The following is an 11,247-nucleotide window of genomic DNA, read 5'->3' on the forward strand; positions in this document are numbered from 1 at the left end:
ACAGTTATTTCAGCTGTTTATAACATATGTGAAGCATCAGAATAATTCTGTTTTTAAAGTGAGACAACTGTGCGCATGTATAAAGGAGTCACGCCAAGAGCAGTAACTTCACTGTTCATATATGAGAAATTCAGCCCCAAATAAAGACAGGGTTGATCAGGATCTAACAGCAAAAAAATTCGACCTTGTCCTCACGTCCAGGAAGGTGAGTTTGGAGCCGAGCAGTTAGTTGAAGATGAATCAAAACTGACATATTTATGTTCAGGGTTTATGTTATTTTAATTCCATTAATACTTTTACATTTAAAATTAAATCATTGCTTTTCTTCACATTTTCCAAAGCTGTTAAGGGGGCTGGGTTGGAGTTTTTGCCGTGCTAATTCGAGCACCTGGGCCTTATGTTTGACATCCCTGCACTAGACACTATATTGTGCATCTGAATTGTGTTTTCACCATTGTCTGCATGGGCAGGTTTTGATAAAGTTACAAATGTTTATGAAAGAAAAAAATGTCCCAAACAATGGGATAGAAATTATTTTGTGAAGATGCAAATCTACTCATTAACACATACAAAGGTGATCCAGGGTAATTCCAAGGGGACACATGGGCGTGCCCCACGTCATCTTCAATAACAAACACACACAAAATGCTTTTATTTTGGAAAGGAAAATTATTGAACTTCTTTTTTCTTTAATAAAATAAAAATGGTTAATGATCATGAAGGGCATCTTGGGCTTCCCTAACAAATCCTGATCAATTATCAGGAGGTCACACTTCAAACTCAACTTAGCTGCTCCTAACCCAAAGCCCCCACATTAACTATGATTCTAATAAAGGAGCTTTGGAGAGGTGATCCCCGCCTGACTTCAGGCGATGCAGCGAGTGTTGATCTGGGACGTGTTGTTCTTTGAGCTCCGTGATCTCACACAGTGCGTAGCTTCTCCCCGCTGCATGATTGGCTTTACACATTTCTCCCTCTGCTTTTCAAAAATCACTCGGATGCTCCGTGTGTGACAGCAGCGCCACATGGCCGGGTAACGCCCCCTCAACGCACACCGATCACATCCCAGGAGATGTGCCGCAATTTTTAAAAAAATGTAATGAGACCGCAGACACACGATGTGCGTTAAATCCACAGGCCCGTGGGTTATGTTTTTAACTGGCGACCAAACGCTGAGGCCTACGATGTCACATTTCTGTGTGCACATCGACGCAAACTCGGAGCAAAATCACTAACCACGAAAGAGCGTCGATACAAATGGGTATGCAATCATACATGTAAATGTACATATTCATGTACATATAAAAGAATAACAATCAAGTCTCTCAAGTGACGGAGAAAAACGCAAATATCGTAGCTAGTGTTTTCAGTGCGCCTTTAACGGGAGGGAAACAGCGCAAATCTTTGCGCAGAAAGCTCAGTCAGCTACAGCATCATTTACATGTGAGCGTATTAACAAAGCTAAAGTCCGACCGCCGTTTGTTGTGTCTTAACACTCTGCCCATCCTGGTTCACTAGCAAAGCCACACATCTGCTCCGTTTCTCCCAAACAGCCGCAGACTCCCCTCCCTCCATCCTGCTACAAACACACCGCGGCGCCATGATCTCTTTGTTTGCTTCGGGCCGAACCCGACCAGACCGACACTTTCTACGGCAGTGTCCCGTCCCTGTGAGCCCCGGACACCGCTTCGTCCTTACCGATACAGTCTCCCTTCGTCACTCCCAGGCCTCCGGAGCTCCACTTTTATTCTGGCCGACACGTAAGAGCCCGCGTCAGGCTACACCTCCGCCGCGTCACCGGGAACAACAACACGGAGATTGGAGAAGGACGAGAAAGCAGATGGCGACGCTGACCGGAAATAAACGAAGTGCAGACGGAAAATGCCGGAAAATGCCGAGAATGAACGGATAGCAACGACACCCTCGTGCCCCATGAAACGTCTGGCAAAATAACTAAAAAAACAATACGCGGTTTATTTGCAATTCAATAATTACACAACAAAAGCAATAAAAATCTGTCAGCTAAAGCTGGTGGTCATAAAAGCGTGTTGTAAACGTGAGGGTCGCTGCGTTCATCTAAAGCCGTATTAGACATATGACAAAGCAGGAAACAGAAATTCTGTAAAATATTAGTGACAGACAAGCTACTTTCTATTTTTTTTCTATGTTTTTTTTTAAATATATATATTTTCAACGGTATTAATACAAACACAGTCCAGTTAACTAATTAATTTGGAAGCCCCGTGGTTTTATCTGAAACTTATACATCATTGGGCGCTCCTCAGCCTTGATTGCCTCTCCCAGTGGCCCCCAGTTAGTTGTATTGATTTGTTAGTTTAGTGGAGCTGCGGGGTTTTTAAAAAAATATTTATTAATTTTTATCAAGTACTGCGATTATAGATCACAACTTGTATTATTAGAAATGTATTATAACAAGGTTAAATATCTAACTTCACGGGGGATTTTTTTAAAAAGGATTTTAACTTGCTTTTCAAACTAATGAAACCTCTGCTTGACTGTAACAGGTCTGTGCTTTTACTACCACATGGTAATATAATTATGTGTTACTGAATATTTCCTGGGGCACATTAAGTCTTGTTTCTTCAAGTTATCTAGTTACTGCCTCCAGTTACAACTTTGTAACATCTCATTGTGATAGTCTGTTTGTCTTAAAGAGCCTGTCTGATGTACTGAACTACGCCTGTACACTCGTTCATTCGTTGGGGATCTACAAATTAGGAAAAACATTTAAAATGAAAATATGCAGTTTTAACTTAAGCCCTTAAAATTCTATCTATATATCTATCTTCCATTTTCTTCTACTTTTAGCATGAGGATTACACTTAGATCCATTAGTTGTTCTGGTGTTTCTTGCAGTAAGTTTCAGGCAGGTCCCAGAGGAAAACTCTTCATGAATAGATTTATTCAAAAGATGAATGCTGCTTCTTGCACACAGCTGGAATTAAAGTCAGTGTCAGTACAATTCTTGCAAAAACTTTACAGCAGAAACAGTATTAAGCTTATCCTTACTGACACCAAAGCACAGTCTGACTCACAGTGATGGTGAAGATGCCCTGCATTTTATCACCTTTCACTTTCTTTGTAACCACACTACAAGAGATACAGTGTACATCATTTTCACATTAATCAGAAATAAGTACATTGTAATGGTTTACTGAGAGCCTCTGATGAAATGAAGAAAAAGTTAAAGCTTTTAGCACACGTAATGATTTTCAAATTATGACAACCCAACTTTTTGCTGTGAAAAAGACCAACTTGCTGTAGCCATTCAGAATCTAACCACAAGAGGGCAGCATAAGACCAGCTGAGCATGTGCACGAATAGATTTCGCAGACATTCAATCTGCTAGAAAACGTAAGCCATCTCAAGTGAGAAGTTTTCAAGAGATCAGCCAAAGGCAAACAAGAGAGAGAGAGAGAGAGAACTTTGCAAACTTAATGTGAAGTACTTGCAGATTTTCTCTCAGGCGTTTATATGCTAATGAGGAGACTGAACTCCAGCCTGGGACTCAAGAGGACACAGATCCAGTTTTACTACCTAATCACTGGGTTAGAATTTTACATACATACATACATAATTAAATCCTGATAAAAAATATTCTGTATCACACATCCAAGAATGAGCAAAAATATATCAGCTAGATTTTTAAATCTTGCAACAAAAAACATTCTATATGTAGAAATGAACAAATATGGCTATATCAGACATTACATAATCAGATGTAACAGATTGTTGTGATGTTCAATGTAGAAGAAATAAAGTGGATATGATCAGTGTCCAAGGTGTCATCATTAAAAGGCTCATGACAGTCAGAAATAATCAAATTTTAAACGTACTTTGTGCAATATGCACAAAGTACGTTTAAAATTTGATTTGATTGTCAAAGAATTTGACAATATGTCAAATTCTTTGGTGATGTTGCGACATGAAAAATACTCTCATAAAGAGAGGTGTAGATTTGTGAACTGACACCAGGTGGCAGTGTGATGGACAGATGTACTGAGTTTTAATTATTATTTAATAATCCATCCATCTTCTTCTGTTTATTCAATTCAGAAGCTTATCCCAGCTGTCAGGTACACTTAGACAGGTCGCCAGTCTATCGCAGGGCCAACACAATCTGTCACGCTCACATTTAGAATCACCAATTAACCTAATATGGATGTCTTTGGCCAGGGTGTCCAGACCTGTGGAGAACTTGCACACTGCACACTGAAAGAAAGTGTAGTTTATTGATCCCCATGGGGAAATTCCTCTCTGCCCTTAACCCATTCACTCAGTGAAGCAGTGGGCAGCCATTGGGCACCCAGGGAGCAGTGTGAAGGGACGGTACCTTGCTCAGGGGTACCTCAGGGTAGCTGTTCAGGGGAATCTGAACCCCCAACCTTCCGATCATGGGGCCACCACGTTACCTACTGAGCTATCCCTGCCAGAAGGAGCTGAATTTGAACGCAGGATCTTCTTGACAGCGCTGTACCACCCTCAACCTTCCCCCATTTAACCATTGCTAGATTTTAGTTATCGATATATAGATATATATATAGTGTCTAATTTGAATCTGTACAGATGCATTCAGTGAGTTGTTGTCGTCGATTTTTGTTGAGACCTCATTTTGGGAGAAAACAGGGTGGAACCTAGAACTTTGTTTTACCAGCAATGTTCTAGGTTCAAACCTCCTCGTCAGCCTTTGTTATGGACTTTGCATTTTCTACCAGTGCCTGCTCCATTTTCTTCCCAGCACAGGAGACTGTTAGGGAAATGAATGAATTCAAGTTGGCTCGTGGTGTGGATGTGAGCAGCTGCCTCCCTGTATTAGCCTTGCAATGAACTGGTGATTTGTTCAAGGTGTAACCCCCCACTTTCCTAATAATAGCAGTGATAAGCTCCAGCTCTCTTTCCACCCCGATGTGGATATGAGGCTCAGAAATCTGATGGATGGATGTTTAGAGTAGACGATGAATGGTGCAAAGATTCAGAGGAAGCGAGGGATTAAAAATGCCACACAAATTATGACAATGCCAATCTTTGAGAAAAATGCAAAGAAAGAAGAAGTGGTAGAAGAAAAAGAATAATTTACACACTTCACTGCTCAAACCCTCTCCAACCACACCAATATAGATGGATATGAATAATAAGCTCTGTTCTCATGAGCTTTGTTCTCATGCACAGCTCTGCTGGGCAATGCCTGGAGAACTTCAGGGCTGCTGTGCATTTGTGAAAATGGTTATGCAGTCCAAGGTTCTTTCTTTTTACCTTCATTCTTTTTCCTCTTCCCCGGAACCAAAAATTGGTATTTCGACCTTACCACATGGTGGCGCTGTAAAGCTGCGAAAATTCTGAGACCATGTGCTCCTCGGTCTCTGGCTCGTCCTACCCAGGACTGGAGAGACGAGAGCTGCTGGTGTGTCGCCGCGCAGATATGCAGAGTTTATCAAGGCAATTCTTTTTATAATCCTCCTGATGCTCGTTGCCGGTGTTTTATCTGTTTAATAGCATTTTACTGCTACACGCCGTAAAAAACACCCTTTTTATTGTGGCACCAAACACATTGTTTGGGGATTTGACCCTGCCTGGGTAATGAACAGCAGTGAATTTGCAGCCAGTTATATATATTAAAATAAAGAGGTGGAAAAAAGAACAAGAGGTGAGGAGGTGCTGAGGTGGGGGTGGGGGTTAACCCAAAGAGGAGAGGAGGAATATTTTACAGCCTGTTCTCCATGTCTCATTAGAGGTTTCAGCTCTGCTGATTTTTAACCATTTTTGCTGGATCGTCGTGGCAAAAAAATCAACACTGACTTTGTCAAATAGACCTTGTAAAACAGAAAAAAATTAGGTACAAAACAGCCTTTTAATTAAAAGATAAATGTTGTTTTCGAGACTTGAAACATATATTTGTAAAATCCTGGCATTGAATGTTGGGACACTGCAGCTCTACAAAGGAGGAAAACCTGGAATCTAACAGGGATCAGATTTAAACGAGTGGAAACGTACAAGCAGTCCAACACCCTCCATCACCATCACAGCTTCTAATACAGAACTGCGTTTTGAAACATGCATCTAGAGTTGCATGTAGGTGATGTTATTATCCTAGATATTTAACATGCATAGAGAATGTCTCCTAAGTAGCAGTGAAGCAGTGTCTTACTCATATCTACATGTAGCCGTTATCCACTGGTTTCCATTTACCACTCGTTGACCACACCTATAGGGCTTTTCTGTGTGATATCTTGTCCCTATTGGTGCTCACTTCTTTACCTTCCTCGAGATTTCACTCTTGACTTCACACTTCTTCCTCCTTTACTCCAGAAGGTCAAGAGTCACCACTACAAGACTAAACATTTTCTTACATAACCAATGCTGAGAAAACGTAGTCCCACAATTAAAGGTTTGCATTTGTGTTGGAAAAACAGTTTCACTAAAATCTCTCTAGTCAGTAGCCAGAAGCTAAGAGGTGGCTCAGCAGAATTACCCCTCACCAATGAAGATGAGTCAGGGATGCAAAGCCAAGCCAAACACAGCAGAAAAAATATCAAACAGATGAAACAAGATTGTAGTAAAATGAGGACTGACAATGTGCACAGCAGAACACACACACACAAAATTACAAACTATATTTATGTTTCACTAACAGCTGTCAAGCTGCAAATACATCACAACAATGCTTTCAGGTAGCAGCAGGGAGCTAATACAAGAGCAATCATGTGAGCCTTCCATTACTGATCTAATACTGGTAAAACGTCCATGTCTGACATTTTCCTTCAGCACTCTGTGCTTTTAAGCAGGCACATTTAATCCTGTTTCATGTGAATTCAAACCCCATCTGGTTCACAGCAGCTGGAGTTTCAGCGACACTTCGTGCCTTCACTTTCACCTCTCGGGCAAGATCTTTTCTTTTCTTTGCATTCTTGGTTCGGAGGCATTTTATTTTTGGCCACGGCGTTTTAGATCCCTGCGAGTCAAAATGTAATGATCATGAGGAGCAGGTGATGTATTAATACGGAGAAGTCATATGTTTGTTTCTTCTTTTTTGTCTAAGTAGAGAGGAATAGATATTTTAAAGAAGGAGAATGGAGCGAGACATAAAACTGATTTTACATGCAACCACAGAGGGAGAGAGACAGACAGAGAAAGAATCAATAGAGGCATTTGGTCTATTATCATAAACACACAGTGTGCGTGTGCATTTGTGTCTCTGCGAGTGTGTGTGTGTGTGTATGGGAAGAATGTTTTTATCTCCAGATGGTTGACTGAGATTTGGCTGGTTGGTACACAGAGTCAGAGAGAAAAAAGCGGGCAGAAGGCGTCTTTTCTACTTGAGCTCGACTAAATGCATTTGTGTGTGTGTGTGTGTATTTTGGTGTGTACCGTGTCTGCCAACCGCCTGTCTGTGTGTGTGTGTATATGCGTCTGTTTTGTGTGTACATGAGTGTGTATGCATGCGTGTGGTTGACCTTGAAGAAGGAGGATCAGTTGGAGGAGAGAGGGATGAGGAGCCCCCCACCCCCCGCCGCGCCTCCCCCTGGGTAAAGAACGACTGGCTTCTCATCCTCCTCCTGTCCTCTCTTTTTCTTCTTCTTTCTTCTCGGAGTCGTTTCTTTTACACCTCCTTCACTTTCTCCTCCTTTTTTGCTTTCTCTTCTTTCTCCTTCTTGCCTCCCTTTTCCTCTCTTACATTTACCTCCCCCCTTTTTTTCCTTTTTACCCACTCACCTTGTTTTTTATGTTCTCCCTTTTTCATTTCCACACCATGTGTCCTCGTGTTTCCTCTTGTCTTTTATGCTGTCTCCTTCCCTATCCTTATTTCCTCTCCTCCCCTCGTTTAACCTTAGTTCCTTCTCTCTCTCCTTGTCTCTTCTACCACACTTTTTCTTCTTTTCTTTTACCCTCAATCGTCTCTTCTTCTTCTCTTTTATGTACACTCATCCCTTTGTCACCCTTCTTTGCTCATCCTCCCCTCTTCTGTCCTCTTTGAATTTCCTCTTCCCTCCTTTCCCCCCTCTCTTTTCATCTTCTTTCCTGTCCACTTTAATCTTCTCTCTGTTTCATTTCTCGGTCTCTCCTGTTCTCTCCTTGTCTCTTTACATCCTTGTTTCCTTTCCTTTTTTCCTTTAAATCTTCTCTCCTATCCTCTCACTTTATGTCATGTGCCTTCACATCGAATAACCGTGCAGCTCTCCAATGCTCCCTTTCAGCGGCCAAGGTGCTCTGCATGAAAGACATGAAGAAGAAGAAAGACGTGTCTAAAGTGAAGGAGAGCAGCGGATCGAATGCCAATCTAAAACCTATTTCAAAGGCTTTGGAGACAGCAGGATGCCCAGAGGGTAATTAAAAAAATGAGAGAGAAAAAAAGCTTGCCACAAGAAATGGTCAAAGAGTCACGATGTGTCTGCGACATGTTTCATATTCACAAAAGTCTCCACACATTTACCATGTACTGTTGTCGGTGTACTTTCTCTCACTTGATTTAGTTTTGTGCCATATGTTGATCGCTCACAGCTGCTTTTCTGCTTATTCACCAGTGGCGGAGATCTTAACTTGCATTCTTATCTTTCTTAAAAATTATACAACATATGATATGATACGAGTTTGAAAATCTTCTCTTGAAAATCTTCTTCTAGCCTTTTGCCTGCTACCATGTACTATGCTGTCAGCTAACTTTAGCGGGTTTGGCTAGCAAAGTGCATCTGTAATTACCTGCACGGCGGGACATTGTACTTACAAGACTGATGGGACAGGATTTAAAAAAAAAAAACCAAACGGCACTAACAGCACAACGTTTAAGAGGTGTATATCCCCGTAATACAGGCCTAGCAGACATACGCTGACTACAACCACATGTGGCAGCATTCGGTTGTCAGTCAAAGCGGCCAAGCCCTCAATAATGCAAACTGTAAGCCTTATTTAAATGAGCGACTTATGTAAAACCCCTGATGCAGTTCTCAGAAAGAGTTAAATTAGCTAAACATGGTGACGTCTGCTGCTTGTGAATGTCTCAACAATGGGATACTTACAGAAGTGCAGTTTATGCCATGTGATCCTCTACAACACATGCATACGGATATCTTTCTACACTGATATGAATCTCTTTGTATTGCCTTGTTAGACCTTGGAGCAAAAAGTGGGAATTTGTCTAACAGGTACATTTAGAAAACTCATATTCACGGGGATAACTACATCTGTATTTTCAGGGCTTTGAACTGCTGATTGAATTGAGGGGGTGGGGGTAAAAACAGAGAAACAGCAGCACAGATGGTGCACACACACATCAGTCTGCATTCATTTCATGTTCAGTGTAGAGCTATCTTATTTAAATTTCAGGTATACAGAGTTTATATCAACAACAAGCTCTCCTTATTAAAAATGTAACTGTATAAAAGCACAAAAGGCCGTGTCTTGTACTCTGGTTTTGTGACCTTGCTCTACTGCATGCCTTGTTGGTTTATATAAAAAAAACCCAATAACCCAAACATGCTGTTGATTGAAAATAGAGTAAAGCAGGGACTCATGCTGGACAGATAATTAGAAAGCAAATGGCCTGAGAAGTAATATGGAAGCAATTTTGCTGTTGGCAGCGTGATTAAGGTGCCTTTTTAAAATTCATCAGTCTCACACTCCCTCGGTGACAAAAAATGATATTTTTTTAAATCGACTGTCGCCAAATGAGGACGCCACTGTGGAAAACTCAGCACGCAGAGGCTGTGCAGACATGGCGCCATAAACACACTGAGCTACTTAGGATAATACTAAATGCGGAGCATTCAGATGACAATGTGAATACATCAGCTACGTGTTAGATTTTAATGGCTACAACTTTCATTTTTTGAAGTGACAGAAGTGAAAGCTAGCGTTGCAGAGTCTTTTTCCGGTAGACACAAATATGACAAGTGCTGTCTGTATCTGTGATATTCCCCAGTGGTGTCGTGCCTTATAATGAACATTATTAAAAATGGTGGAAAAATATACATATGGGGAAATTTAAAGAGTGATTCCTGGAAAACTGCATCAAACACAGATCAAGACAGTGACAAAAGCACTACTCAGCAATACCTCACACGCCACATGTAATCAAAAAGCATGACAGCATGTTTTCAAAACACTGTCACCTTGAGAGGTGAAATGTGGGACTGTGCCTCCTCCATGTCTAGCACACCTCTCTCTGCTCTTTGAACTGAATCACAGGTTCAGACAGTGGCAGACTGTCAGAGGTTTTACTGTTTGTGCTCCTCTGTCTGTGCGACGCACAAACAGGCTTATGTAGACTCGGTCCAACATCCCTGAATCACAGCCTGACATTCGCTCGTTTGAAATGCTCTGTGGTGAGTTTGTGTCGAGGGGAAACCTGTGTGGGACGAGCATCGGTGTAACAAACTCCTCTTTCTCATGTTCAAAACGTTCAAATGGGATTTTTTTTGTAGTCTACTGTGTGACCTTTTGAAGGCGTGGAGGAGAAGGAGAGAAAAGTAGCACAAAGAGACCTTAGTCAATGGAGGGTATCCATGCATTCAATTTCCACTTTGTCTCCTGTCAAATTTGCTGTTAATGTTTACTAACCGGACTGCTGTTCCCTTCTGCGTGGAAGCTTTTGTGCCCCTTTCACAGTATAAGTGTCTCATCATTTATTATATAAAAGCTTATTTAAGTCCAGTGATGTGTAAAAAAATAAGAAAAATCCATGGGAGAGAACAGAATGAATGAAAAGCATTCCCCATTGTCACCCTCAGTTACTGTTGCCATAACTTTCTCGCATTGTAGTACAGCATGTAAGCTTTCTACAGCAATCACAGGATTCAACATACATCCACAGTAACTCAGGAGGCTTCAAAAAGCAGCTTATTGTTCCTCTTCAGCATTGGGTTTGTTGAAATGACATCTAAGCTTTTCTAACTATCCATTTATTGGAACTTGATAACATCTTAGCTTACATAAATTATTCAGTACATAGGAATGTAAAAGAAAAGGGGGAAAATGCACACATTGGTTTTGTATTACAGGACATCCAGTTATTTCTGTGATAACAGTGTGACAAGACCACTCCGAATTCAAGTCAATTTTATTTATATAACGCCAACAACAACAGTAACTCGAGGTGCTTTACGCTGTAAGAGCCCTCAATAATAAATAGAACATCCCAACAATCAAATGACTGACCTCTGAGCAAGCACTTGGTGACAGTGGGAAGGAAAAACTCCCTTTTAACAGGACGAAACCACTGGCAGTGCCAGGCTC

This window comes from Mchenga conophoros, linkage group LG16 (genome assembly GCF_057382185.1).
Source record: "Mchenga conophoros isolate Kocher_MC1m ecotype Shallow Benthic linkage group LG16, M_conophoros_male_GT1.1, whole genome shotgun sequence".
NCBI lineage: Eukaryota > Metazoa > Chordata > Actinopteri > Cichliformes > Cichlidae > Mchenga > Mchenga conophoros.